Source organism: Acomys minous (genome assembly GCF_964271855.1).
Source record: "Acomys minous genome assembly, chromosome: 5".
In the NCBI taxonomy this organism is placed as follows: domain Eukaryota; kingdom Metazoa; phylum Chordata; class Mammalia; order Rodentia; family Muridae; genus Acomys; species Acomys minous.
The window spans coordinates 112,079,995-112,089,940 of NC_140494.1; the positions used below are offsets into that span (position 1 = coordinate 112,079,995).

Sequence of the window (9,946 nt, forward strand, 5' to 3'; positions counted from 1 at the left end):
CAATCAGAATCACCTGGTTGCTGTTACATCTCGAAGGATGCTTCAAAGACTTAAGAGATCAGCCAGATTCTCTTCAGGAGGAGGAAGGGAATTCAGACTCAGCCATGTTTCACTTGTTACAAAAGGAGAAGAAAAAACACACATGCTTTTCATCTCTTGGCTGTGGGAGGAAAGGGTTCTCTGAGCAGCAGCTGATGCCGCTCTATGGTCTCATGGATGACTTGACAGAGATGCCTTGAAGACATTGCTGAAAGACATCTAAATACCATTAAATCTCTAAATATTTAAGATTATATTTATTATTGTTATCATCACCATCACCACCACCACCATCATCATCATCATCATCGTGCATGTGTGTTTGCATGAGCATGAGATTGCCACAGTACATGTGTGGAGGTCAGAAGATAGCTGGTTCTCTATACCATCTTTACATGGGTACTGAGGATTAAATATTAAATTTGGGTCTGCAGGCTTGAATGACAAATGCTTTACCTCACCAATCTGTCTCACTGGTCAAAACATCATTTTTATTTCATTGGCTTGTCTATCTGCATATGTGTATACACAAATGTGTGTGAATATTTATATATACTTATATGTACACAATGACATTTGGAGAACAATCTCAGGGCCTCACTGGCATTAAGCAAGAGGTCTAACCCTTGGCTACCTTATCAGCTAGCCAGGATATTTTTTCATACATAGTAGAGGGAAGTTTGGTACATGAGTAAGTGGAGATAGTATGGGCAGAAAATCCTAACATGAGCATTTCTGTAGAAGTGAATAGATAAAGCACACCCTGTTACACAGTGTCAGAGGTAATGAGACATTTACTGTCTTTGAGGTCCTCTTACAATGGGTTTCAACACTTCATTTGACTTAGAATGATCCTAATTATTTTTCACACTTGGTCAAGCGGTCTCAGCAATTTGTAGAGGACATATGAGCCATGACATGCATTAAAAGAACCCAAAGAAAGCACCTCCAGGAAGAAACCAAGCATCTGCCTTGGTTCTTCCTTTTCAGAACTTAGTGAGAATGGCTCCTCTAACCAATGAAGAGCCGATGCTGAGTCAGAATGTCACTCAGGCAGCTAAGTGGGCATTTCCAAGACCACACTGTTCCCTGTTGCCATGGGAAAGCCTTACCATGGTGATGATGAACAGAGAGGTAGGACCTCATGCTGAGGAAGAGCTCGGAAAGTTGAGCAGATGGCCCGTTGTCTGCTTCCACTTTGGTTCTGACAGATGAGCAATGGGTCCAATTATATCACTGGAAGGAGAGAACCATATAGGACATCTGCAATCTGTAGGACAGCGGAGGTGCCTCAGAGCCGAGCCAGAAACAGCCATGGTAACTATAGACATGCTCCAAGAGGGAAAATCCTGGACTCCATATTGCCTGGAAAAGGAAGTAAGGGGATGGAAAAGGCCAGTAGTAAAGCCAGCAGGTGTGCAGATGATGTGACTATGAACCTTTTGCCTTTACCTCAAAACGTTGCATAAAAAAGGACAAACTCAAAAAAAATAACAAACAACTCCACAATCATCAGAAAAAGATCTTACTTAAGTCAGTGTTTCCTACGAACAGAAATTATTGTTTTGCATTGAAGTAACCAGTAAGCTTATGTCCCACAAAAGCCTTCCCTAGTGTCAGTTTGAAATGCCTTATAAATAGACCATGAAGGATTTCTCACCACATAAATGGGCAGTTCAATGTTGAATAGATTTTTCCTCCCTGAAGTGCTCAGCCTTTCCATTATGAAGGATGGAGATCCAAAGAGCAGAGGCTTCTTGGAGCTTATTTGACTGATGAGGTCTTTTTATCTGGCGCATTTATGCAGCGGGAGCACAGGTGTGTCTTAGAGTCCTGCTTTGCAGAGATTCCCTTAGAGAAGGCTCTGCTGGAGCCATTCAGGAATAACCTAGGGATCAGAGCTGGTGGCACACTAAATAATTTAGCACCAAGGACGCTTTGAGACTTAGCTGTCTGCTTAAGCCCACAAGAACTCAAGGCTTGTACTTTCTTCATGTGCAAAAATGAAGACAATAGCCAAGTGTTTAATCTCTTTATCCAAGCCTGCATACATGAGGCCAGCACTATCTAGACTGCCTTGTTATTTGTGAGGTTTTCCTTTATCCTTATGAGCTGGTTCATGGAAGACTGTTCCAAACGAGAAATAGTAAATGAAAGCAAAGATGATGTATTGATTGAGATATGATATACTACTTTGTATTTCAGAATGTTTAAATTCCAAAGCTATGACATTCTCAAAAAAGTTGTTGAAAATGTTAAACGCTAATAGAGTTTAAACGCTGAGTGATGATATAGTTAATATGTTCTTTTCCCAGTAATGCTTTGCAGCAAGGCACTGTGCTTCCTCAATCAGAAATGTGCCTCAGAAAGCATATCCTGAATAACATAGGATTAATAACCATGCACTTCTCCCTGCATGCACTAGGTAAATATACTCAATTACATATGTTTTCTGGCTACTAGCAATCCAATCAGCTGGAAATTCTTCTTCTTCTGTGTTTGGATTCTTGTAGCACCAACTTGAGAGTGGGCCTCTAGCTGCATGTTTAATGAATGTCCTTTGTAATCCTTTGGCAGTCACAAGAAGGAGAGAGGAGGCTGTGGTGCAGCCAGCTCCTAGCTGAAAATGAAATTGAACTTGGCAAGAAGGAAGAATGCGCTTACTCTCAGAGGCTGCTGGAAGGACACCCGTTGGGTGAGTTACAACTGAGCAAGGAGCTCTTGAGTCTGCCAGCTCCCTAATGGTCTCAGGCCTGACCCATGTGTACAAGGACCTCCAGTAGGGGACAGCGCTCCAATGGCTCACTGGAGAGATGAAGAACCCTGATCAGGTGAATGCAAGGATGCTATACAGAGGGACAATCTGGTTCGAGGAGTAAGGAACAGACACTTAAGCTCTGCTGTCATTAATCCTCCCTGTAGGGGCTGTTGCAGCGTAGAGCCGTAGTCCCTCCCTTTTCTGGCTGTAAATCACGTGCCAGGCCAACTCAGGGCCACTAGGTCCGCCCACATGCTCTCATATATTGCACCGAGAGAAGCCACTCAGATGACCTCCACAAATCTTGCGTCTCGGAGGTGAGCGCCCCAGAGAAATAAGTGCTGTATTTAGAAAGATAAATGAATCATCCAAGTTAAGTGGGAAGATTGTATTCTGTCTGTTGAGAGCAAGCGTTGTGGAAGGAAATCAGGAGGCACGGCAGAGAATATCCACATGCGGGTGACTCTGTGCTTGCTAGCCGGAGCTCTAGCTCAGTGCATCTGCTTGTTCAAGGCTGTGGCTAGCACGCCTTATTGCGGCAGCATGATAATTAAAAGCACAATTATAGTGACCACGCCTTGATTGCTTATGGTGGGCTGGGCTCTGGGATTCAAGGGTTTTTATGTTACTTTTCACAGCACACAACACTATTATAAGCCCCATTTTCCCGGGGACTCAGAAAGATTAAACCACTCTCTATAGAGCACGCAGAGTTGGCAGTAGAACTTGGCCTTGGGGTCCACCCACAGGAAGTCTTACTCACTGGTGATGACCCGTGTTACTTAAGGTGAGGAGCTAAAATAGGTTTTTAAGAAACAGAAACATTTCCTGAAGTCATGGGACTCATGGCAAGGGGGAATAAAACGTATTTCCAATTGTTTTTTATGTGCTTGTAAGAGCGATAAAGATTGGTGAGAGGTGTGTGGGGATCTTAAGGGGCCTCTCTGAGAGGCCCCTGCACAAATCTGCACCTGTTCCCTGTATCAGTCTGCTTCTGTCCACAGCTTAGGGATCAGTCTACACACACCCCATGCGCACAGCTGTTCAGGAAGTCCAGACTAATCCTTTACACTCTAAATCAGATTTTAGACTCTTCAAAATTCTGCAGAAGAAGAAACTGCAATATCACTATGTCATGTCTTGTTACTTTAGCCCACAGGATTACAGAAAGTGCCTTTCAAAATGCTGCATATTTTTGACCTTCTATGCCATCTTGAACTTCTTAGATGTTATGGGAAAACAGAGAAACTTGAGCATATGACTCACAGTCATTCCTTCCAGAATGACTCTGGCTCCCCTTTTGGGAGGTGTTGGAGGCAGAGGGAGAGGTGTGAGTCTGGCTGATATTGTTTGTGTTCTTCTGGGGGTCAAGTCTGTGGTGGGATGTCAGCTGGGGAGATTGTGCAGCCAACATGCTAGACTCCTTCCTTCTAGGACTGTTTAGGATTCTGAAAGTCCATGTGGTGTGAGGTGTGTGGTGTGTGGTGTGTGGTGTGTGGTGTGTGGTGGGAGGTGTGTGGTGTGTGGTGTGTGGTATGTGGTGGGAGGTGTGTGGTGTGTGGTGTGTGGTGTGTGGTGTGTGGTGGGAGGTGTGTGGTGGGAGGTGTGTGGTGTGTGGTGTGTGGTGGGAGGTGTGTGGTGTGTGGTGTGTGGTGTGTGGTGGGAGGTGTGTGGTGTGTGGTGTGTGGTGTGTGGTGGGAGGTGTGTGGTGTGTGGTGTGTGGTGTGTGGTGGGAGGTGTGTGGTGTGTGGTGTGTGGTGTGTGGTGGGAGGTGTGTGGTGTGTGGTGTGTGGTGTGTGGTGGGAGGTGTGTGGTGTGTGGTGTGTGGTGTGTGGTGTGTGGTGTGTGGTGGGAGGTGTGTGGTGTGTGGTGTGTGGTGTGTGGTGTGTGGTGGGAGGTGTGTGGTGTGTGGTGTGTGGTGTGTGGTGGGAGGTGTGTGGTGTGTGGTGTGTGGTGTGTGGTGGGAGGTGTGTGGTGTGTGGTGTGTGGTGTGTGGTGGGAGGTGTGTGGTGGGAGGTGTGTGGTGTGTGGTGTGTGGTGTGTGGTGTGTGGTGTGTGGTGGGAGGTGTGTGGTGTGTGGTGTGTGGTGTGTGGTGGGAGGTGTGTGGTGTGTGGTGTGTGGTGGGAGGTGTGTGGTGTGTGGTGTGTGGTGGGAGGTGTGTGGTGTGTGGTATGTGGTGGGAGGTGTGTGGTGTGTGGTGTGTGGTGTGTGGTGTGTAGTGGGAGGTGTGTGGTGTGTGGTGTGTGGTGTGTGGTGTGTGGTGGGAGGTGTGTGGTGTGTGGTGTGTGGTGTGTGGTGGGAGGTGTGTGTTGTGTGGTGGGAGGTGTGTGTTGTGTGTTGTGTGTTGTGTGGTGTGTGGTGTGTGTCTGTGATGGCAGCGCAGGGCTGCTGTGGGACAGGAAGCCATTTTCCTCAGTGGGATAGCTGCTCATGGATTCCTTGGGCTTCAGTGCATAGCTTCACAAGAATGCCTACAAGAGCAGTCCTGGTTAAACTTGGTCGCCAACAAAAAACAAAAACAAGACAAGAAAGGAAAGTGACACGGGGGGCTTGATGGTGTGTGAGAAGATAGAGAGATGAATGTGACCAGAATATAATCATGGATATGAAATTGTCAGAGAAAAAATTAATTTAAACTGTCATTGCCAGAGCTTATTTGACTAAGGGATACAACGATTTCTCCAGTACTAAAAGGGACTCAATAAGCCACCAGTAATCATGTCCCAAGGGACCAAGGCAGCACAGCCTTATTGTTTTTGTTTTGCTCCTTCAGGAACTTGTTGGGGTATATGAAGGTTGTCTAGAAACAAGTTCTTAATTGGAGACAAAGAATTTGTTAGGAAAGAGCTGATAGAAAGGCTGCTATGATTTGCATGTTTTGAGCATACCCCCAAGGGCATATCTGCAGATGTTTAGTTCCCACTGTGTGGTGGTAAGGGGTATAAATTAGCCTGACTGTAGTTTAGAGGGAGAGCCTTTGGGAAGTGGTTGTGAGTGTATGACTCACCAGGCTAGACTCCTCGTGATTTTGTGTGAGGGGAGACACTACAATAGAAACCCACATGTTTCCTGTCTCTTCCTATGAGATGTCGTGTACCGCCTGGGGATTCTATTGGCAAGATGAAGCCTCTTGACCCACACCTAAAGACCAGTAAGCCAAAAGAAGACTAATTTTCTTTGTAAGTATGAAATACCTGCCAGAGGTATTTCTTCTTCTTCTTCTTCTTCTTCTTCTTCTTCTTCTTCTTCTTCTTCTTCTTCTTCTTCTTCTTCTTCTTCTTCCTCTTCTCCTCCTCCTCCTCTATTTTTTCTTCTTCTTCACCACCACCACCACCATCATCATATGATACTGAACCAACAAAGCCATAGATCTTTTAGAGTAGGAGCCAGAGGGTTTCTATCCCTCAGTCAGTCCTTTCCTTTAAGGGAGGCTCACCTTGCGAGGGTTCCAGGCATGAGAGGTAGAGTTTGAACAATAGCGAAGGAGGTCCACAGGCTGACTTACAGGGGGTAAGGTAAGAAACTCAAGCACCCTGAAGTGCGGGGATGGAGAGCTCTGCCAAAACCCATGACGTAATCTGATTCTGCCTCTCTGCTGACAGCCACCGAGTGTGTAAACAATGAAGAGTTACAGGGTCAGTAGAGGAGCCTTCTCCACACCCCACATTTCCATTCTCAAATGGAAAGAACGTGTCCTGTCAGTGAGAGTGCCTTTTAATGGCCTGCATGGCATGCAAAACCGTTTTGAAGTTTCATCCCTTCAGGACACAATATTCTCATATATGGAGTCTGTGAAGATCTTACCCCTTAGGGAAAAAGTCTCCCCATCATCCACAGAGACAGACTAACACTTCCGCACATTTGGAACTCATTCTCACAACCAGTAGAATTAAAATTCATTGAACATTCCTGTACCTTTCCACAGCAAATGTAACAATGCAGGAGACCTTCACGATTCATTAACTTTTCTCCCTGAAACATCCAACTTCTGTCAACACAGAACTTAAATATTCACCTCAAGATCATTTGTTTATTAAAGCCTGGCCTTCTCGAAAAGCTTCACTCAATCATTCGGCTGGTGAAACTGTACACTCTCTTTGCCAGAGCCATTGGTCTTTAAGAAGTTCGCTTCAGCAAAGCCTGGGGACCCAAATGAGAAGCCAGGGAGCATCCATCTGCTGAGTCCTTGGGCCAATCTGGTGTCTACCGGAAAGTTTCAGGTCCCCTTCTGAAAGGTCATGGCCATTTTCCCATGGTGTATGTATATCTGGGAACCCTAGCTAAGACGTCACTGCTCTCAAACACCAATTAGGAATGCTCCAGTTAGTAACACTGAGACCTAGACTGTTCCAGAATCCATTCCTCCCATCGTTTCATGCTAGAGTGCACCAGATAGTCTAACATGCAAGGTAGCTGGAAGGCAACAGGAAAGGAAGCGTTTGTCAGGGTTGGAAGCTGCTGTGCCAAGAGGGCTGTGAAAACACCTCCCGGCCCATTATTCCGATTCTTTGGCTTGTCAATCAAGATTGTCCTCTATGTCGCTTGCATGCTTTGCTCAGAGAGGTGTCAGTTTGCACGGACTTCTCCACATGAAACATCCATGAACTATGCCACGCCCACTAAGCAGCCAATTTAGATCGACATGCTTGGCAGTGTTATCTAATGCTCCACCCCTCCCCCTCACTGATTAAATTGATGTAAGATTTGATTTGTACGGTGACTATCTCATTCTTAATGGTAGTTATTGTGTCCCTAGTTTCACGACAGCGACAAAGATGCCATCACAAACAGCTACAGTAGAGAAATCCGTGTAGTTCTGTGAGGCGACTGCTGTCACCTTGTCTTCACGTCAGAGGAGACAGTTTCCTTTGGTCAGGAAGAACCTGAGTGTTTCTACTTGTCATAGTTGAATGCCATCATTCACTTCATTTTCAATCATATTTTGTTTTCTTTGTTTTTTTTAAAAAAAGCTTTTCCTTTAAATAAGAGTTCTATACATATTTCTTGTAAATATTTTATTGACTCTTTTTAACAATTAGTATGCTAACAAGTATTTTGTTTTCAATTACTGAGAACATGTATTGAAATGTCCCATTTCATAAAAAAGAATGCCAGATTTTACTAAATAATTGCTTCTCCTCCTGTTTTTCATGGATCAATGGCCAGTCAATGATATGCTGTATTTTTAATGGCTGTATACAATTGGTTGCTCCTGCTCAGTTTTTTAAAAATCAAAATAGAAATCAGCACAGTGAATAAACAAGTCTGTATCAACACAACAGAGAACATGAGCGTGACTAACCTTTTATTTGCATACTTTTATTTTCCTGTGAGTCTTACTTTAACAAATCACATATGTTTTTCCACAATAGATATACATGTAAGTCTCTGATTTGTAGGCCTGCTACACATTCTAGCATGCTGAAGACTTTCTTGTCATTCTGATTAGTTAGCTCACTTGCAATTTATATTACAGGTATATGCTATATGATATTATTTGGTCACTGACTGGCTGCACTGCATATAAAATGGTGATGACAAGATTATAGGATCATATCGTGATGTCAATTATTTTAGTATGAGCACACTCTATGATATTTATACTATGATGGAATTAATCTAATACTGGATTTCTCAGAACTCACGGTAAACTTCAACCAAGATATGGTTGTAGGTTATTTGCTACTGCTCACATACAACAGGAATTTGTAATTTTGAGACATGTGAAGACACTTGTTGTGGATGCTTTTGTTTCTTTAAAAACTCAGTTATGTTATGTAAACATGGTTTTAGTTTAATCCCAAGTGTGGGATATGAGGGCTGCTCCGGTTTGTCCACAATTGATAACAGCCTTGTGAGAGGGGGCTTGATATTTGTCAACAGGAAACTGCCTTGTGTGGAGGTGTGGCCTTTGTCAGTTGAAAAATATACAACAAATATATAAAACCAAAATGAATATATATTGTAAAAGTATGCCTACAAGTGGTGCCCCATGTTGAGCACCAAAATGTTGATGCTGTTTTTAAAAACTGTGTTTGTTTCTGAATTTCTCTCTTAACTTGGCTATCACACAAATAACTGAGACTCTTTTATATTTGTTTAATAATAAACTTCACAACACGTTGACTGAGCATTTATTACTTTATTCTAACCCTCTAAGCTAACTAGTTTCTTCCCAGTGTACGTTCCAGTGGTACTTGCACTTTATAGCTTTCCTTATCTGCATCCTCTCTTCTGAAGTTTCCTGGACCTCTCAGGTGGGTAACTCTCTTACTTCCTCTTCTAACTCCTCCTGCCCTGGCTAGTAAGAAGTCCAGCCCTATTCTCCCCCCCCCCTACTCAGAGACTGGCTGTAAGATGATTTATTGTCGTGTCAGGGGACAATTGGGAAGCACTGCTTATGCAACATTGAGACAGGAGATTGTCAGAACAAGAATTGCACCCAGATAGTGAAAGGGTACAGAAATTGGCATTTTAATTACACAATAACCTTATGCACACATACACTTAAGGTAAATACTAGATATTCATAAAGATAGGGTGTTTATGTGTCAGCTTAGGAAGAAGACACAGAGTCTTTTGGATAGATCGGCCTATCATTGCTCAATCACAGCCTAAAGTGATACAGTCCATCAGGTGGGCACTATCGCCCTGCTCAAAAGCTCTGGCCTAACCTGAGCTCATAGGGATGAGTTTCAGTGAAAGCATGTATTGATAATGCCAAGATAATTTTTGAGGTACAGTGACCGAAGAGATGAAGTCTGATTTAGGTAAAGTAAAAATCAATATCTACTCTCAAGAAACCACAACTCTTTTAACATTTTATAAAAGAAGTGAATGTGTTTACTGGTACTCACTCAAACAGCTGGGCTAGATCTTCATATAATGTAGTCTGGAGGGTGGACAGAGTTTTGCTTGTCTCTAACAAATAATGACTAATACCAGTTAAGTAGGTAGGGGGGACACCTGATTTAGTTGATTTTGTCAGCACTATTTCTCCATTGGGAAATAGTAAATTAGAAGACAGAATTCTAACCCAAGTTCTAGTATTTGGATTTTTAATACTAACTAAAAGAATCCTGTTGTATATTTATGGTTGAGACTTGTGACCTGTCCTGAAGTCATTTGACTACCCATCTTACTATGGC

The 9,946-nt window shown here is 43.5% G+C and overlaps 1 long non-coding RNA gene across 1 annotated transcript; it reads left to right on the forward strand.

Annotated features, from left to right (window-relative positions):
* The first annotated feature begins 3,065 nt into the window (after nt 1-3,065).
* LOC311597469 lies at nt 3,066-8,924 on the forward strand. The gene is made up of 3 exons (XR_014779248.1): nt 3,066-3,114; nt 5,885-5,977; nt 6,724-8,924. It is a non-coding gene; the product is annotated as an uncharacterized lncRNA (long non-coding RNA).
* Nucleotides 8,925-9,946: the final 1,022 nt, after the last annotated feature.